We start from the raw sequence: 4,365 nt of genomic DNA, 5'->3' as shown, positions 1-4,365 counted from the left end.
ACAATGGATGAACACACTCACCATCAGCAGCACATCCTCTGTCACAGAGAGAACACTCATATTGAGTCGTGTCCTTCAGTCAGACAGAAGCTGAACCATATCAGCGCACAAGGAGCGTGTTGTAAATGTACTTTACATCTTGTAAAGTTCAGTTTAATTCTGCAGAAGATTTGAATGAATAATCTATAGCAGTGTATGATGAGTGTTGATTGGTGCAATGCATTGTGGGATACATCAGCTCCACACGCGGCTCAGGTTCTTATGCTAAAAGAGCTATGAAAGGAGGCATAATGTCTCCTTTCCTCACTCCTTCCTAACCTCTCTGATCAATTTGGAATGTCCTTGACATTGTCTGCTCACCCACTGCACAACAACAACTAACCCTTATGTAACAGATAATACTCCCTACAACTGTCCTGTCAATCATCATGTCATTGTTGCTCTGTCGTCTTTATGAGCTCTTGTATAAAGATGAGTTTTTATATTTTATTACTTATTTTTCAGTTTATTGTACATTAACATAATTATGTCTTTTTGACACGTGTCTCTTGCTCTTTTTTTTTGCTATTTATTTAGAATTTATGATCATCATTTCTATTTTTTGCTCGTTGTTTTACATTATTTTGTGATGTGTGAGTCCTGTGTTCAGATCAGTTCCTCTTATGGATCAGTAAAGTTTGTCTAAATCTAAAAGGTGATTTTGCCTCGAGTGTTTAATCAATCAAACTTTTTATGAAGCGCTTTATGACAACAGGTTTTATCCACCAAAGTCCAAATAAGAGAATCATGAGACTGTGTCGTCCGCAGTTGCGGTGTGCAGGTGCGGGGCCCGCCGCGGCCTGCAGGGGGCAGTGTCAGGATGACATCAGTGCAGCTTGTGTCTCTGTGAGGCTAAAGTTGGGTTTGATTCCAGAGGCAGAATTCCATCACTCTTAGCAACATGTTTCCACGGAAACACTCCTCCATCTCTGCATCCGGCTCCGCTCCTCTGCAGCGTTTCCACGGCGATGCTTTGGGATGTCCGCCTCTCACCAGAGACCCCAGCACCTACCCCCTCCCCAAAGCCAGCACCCACCCCTCTGCAGCCAGCCCTGCACTGTCCAATCAGCATCCCCTTCCCCCTGTCAGTCTGACAGGAGACACCTGCCATTTTCAAAGTTACTGTCCTGTAGAAACCTCCGGTCCGGCTCCAGGGGGCGACTCAAACATGTGCATTTCCAAAATCAAAGCGCTCTTCTCATATTGTACCTTTAGTCATTTTTGTATTTTCAACATTGAACTGCTTAAAAAGCTTAAAAAGCTTTAAAAGCTTAAACTGCTTTTTATTCAACGTCTTGAGAGAGATGAGGAAACCACGAGGAGAGAGAGAGAGAGAACGGGCGGGAAAGAGCGGAGAGGCGCGCGGTGCCAGGATGGAGAGGAGGAGGAGAAAAGTCAGAGCCAAGTCCTCCCTCCAGGACGCATGAATATGGATGAGGAGAGAGGCAGGGAAAGTGCGGCGACAACGGGCGACAACAAACTCGAGCAGGGATGTAAAGTTTCCCCAGACACGGGCGAGCGGTCCGGAGCAGCGGAGCTCATGGACGACAGCGGAGAAGCGCGAGGGCAGCCCGCGGGAGAGCGCGCACATGCCCCGGGAGCAGCGGCGGACCTGCGCGTGGAGGAGGGGGGAGAAGCGCTGAATACTGATGACTCTGAAGGAGACTTTGGAATACACCAGCACACAGCCCGCGCGCACGAGGACGCGCACGGCTCGGAAACGCGCGCACCGCACTCAGAAAATGCGATGAGCGCCGCTGGAGAGGTGGACAGCGGCGGAGAGACAGAGCAGACAGAGAGAGAGAGAGAGCAGCGCGCCTCGGAGCAGGGGCTAAACGGGGGCGCATCCTCAGCGGAGCAGGAGCACGGAGCGGAGCACGGAGCGGAGCAGCGGGCGGACATGAGAGAGACAGCGGCACCGCGGCACACGGCGGAGGGGCGGCTGGAGCGCCAGAGCACCGAGGACATAGTGGACCTGCCCGCACACGTCCTGCACCGGCTGCGAGGAATGTGAGTGTCCACGGGACTGATGTATGATGCACGCGTGTGTGCGCGTGAAGCCGCGGCACCTTGCGTGAGGATGCGCGCGACATGACAATCAGCGCGACTTTCACAGCGTCACAGACGCAGTGTTGATGTTTGCCGCGCGCAGAGAAATGTCTTATATGAGCGGTACAGGTGAATGCGCGCGGTGCATGAACGGAGCCGTGCGCGCGTGTCTGTACATGAATGCGCGTCTTTTTGTACCAGAATGTCACGGACCGCGGACTTGGGCTCGTGTCAGACAGGACTGAAGGGCACGCGCCTCATTACCACACTTGATGACATTAGCGCGTGCGTTGATCTGAGCGTCTTGGTCACGCGGTTGCCAAGGCAACTCGGTCTGGCCAAAGGAATAACGATGGTGAACGCAGGTATGAGGCAGCGCGCGCTCAGTGAGACACGCAAAAGTGCGACAGATCGTGGCGCAGCGGAGCGTCTCACGTAGACTCGACGAACACAGCCCCAAAAACTAACCGATTACACCCGCGACAGCTAACGAACAATAACAACGACACATGACGAGGCGCGAGCGCGTTTGGACAGTCGAACGAGCACACGCGCAGCTCAGTGAAGTGAAAATCCCTCCAGAGTGACGGAAATCCAAAAAGCCGCGAGACGTACACGTGTGCACGGGCCTGCGGGTCACGTCAGTTCAGAATGTGACCAGAGTTACACGAGACACACATGTGATAATCGTGTGATTACTATTATCATCATGACACTTGTAATGACGCCAGGGGGCGCTGCAGACGCCACTGGAGATCTATACAAACACCGTCCACAGCGGGACACATCAGCACTGGTGCACGATGACTCTCTGCATTTGACCCAGGTCCAGTGTCTGTGAGGTGACCCGCTGCGCAGCACCCAGCACCCGCAGAGCCCCCGCAGAGCACCCTGATCCAGAGGCGACTGTTTGTGCCAGTGCTCGTCAGGATGAGGTGTGTGGCGCTGCACATGTCTCATGCAGGCGTTGTAGTTGTTGGTTGCCGTGACGACAGGAGCTGAGGAGGCTGGAGTGACAGATAATAGTGGATATTAGAGGTGGGCGTGTGACATGCTCTCAGCATAACCCCAGCCTCAGAACAGCATGCTTGTGTCCACAGCTGTTGCCATGGAGACAGGCTGAGCGTGGCAATGCAGCAAAACTCAGCGACAAGACAAAAAACAGCGAGACAGGCAAAAATAGACCAAGATGGAGGACGAGGATGACAGAGGCTCAGACCACAGACTAGAGCCACAGACCACAGACCAGAGCCACAGACCACAGACCAGAGCCACAGACCACAGAGCTACAGACTAGAGCTACAGACCAGAGCTACAGACCAGAGCCACAGACCACAGACCCGAGCCACAGACCACAGACTAGAGCACAGACACAGACCAGACCAGAGACCACAGACCAGAGCCACAGACCACAGACTAGACTAGCCACAGACCACAGACCAGAGCCACAGCCACAGACCAGAGCCACAGACTAGAGCCAGAGCACAGACCACAGACCACAGCCACAGACCAAGCCACAGACACAGACTAGAGCCACAGACCACAGACCACAGAGCCACAGACCACAGACCAGAGCCACAGACCACAGACTAGACAGACCACAGACCACAGACCAGAGCCACAGACCACAGACCAGAGCCACAGACCAGAGCCACAGACCACAGACCAGAGCCACAGACCACAGACCAGAGCCACAGACCACAACCAGACCACAGACCAGAGCCACAGACCACAGACCAGAGCCACAGACCACAGACCACAGACTAGAGCCACAGACCAGAGCCACAGACCACAGACCAGAGCCACAGACCACAGACTAGAGCCACAGACCACAGACCAGAACCACAGACCAGAGCCACAGACCACAGACTAGAGCCACAGACCAGAGCCACAGACCACAGACCAGAGCCCAGACCACAGACCAGAGCCACAGACCACAGACCAGACCAGAGCCACAGACCACAGACCAAGCCACAGACCCACAGACCAGAGCCACAGACCAGAGCTACAGACCACAGACTAGAGCCACAGACCAGAGCCACAGACCAGAGCTACAGACCACAGACTAGAGCCACAGACCACTGAACAGAGAGCCACAGACCACAGACCAGACCAGCCACAGACCACAGACCACAGACCACAGACCAGAGCCACAGACCACAGACCAGAGCCAGACCACAGACCAGACCAGAGCCACAGACCACAGACCAGAGCCACAGACCACAGACCAGAGCCACAGACCAGAGCCACAGACCACAGACCAGAGCCACAGACCAG

This window comes from Boleophthalmus pectinirostris, unplaced genomic scaffold (genome assembly GCF_026225935.1).
Source record: "Boleophthalmus pectinirostris isolate CB_2022bp ecotype Guang Dong unplaced genomic scaffold, ASM2622593v1 HiC_scaffold_1, whole genome shotgun sequence".
Lineage (NCBI taxonomy): Eukaryota > Metazoa > Chordata > Actinopteri > Gobiiformes > Gobiidae > Boleophthalmus > Boleophthalmus pectinirostris.
Note: the sequence above shows the minus strand (reverse complement) of the source record.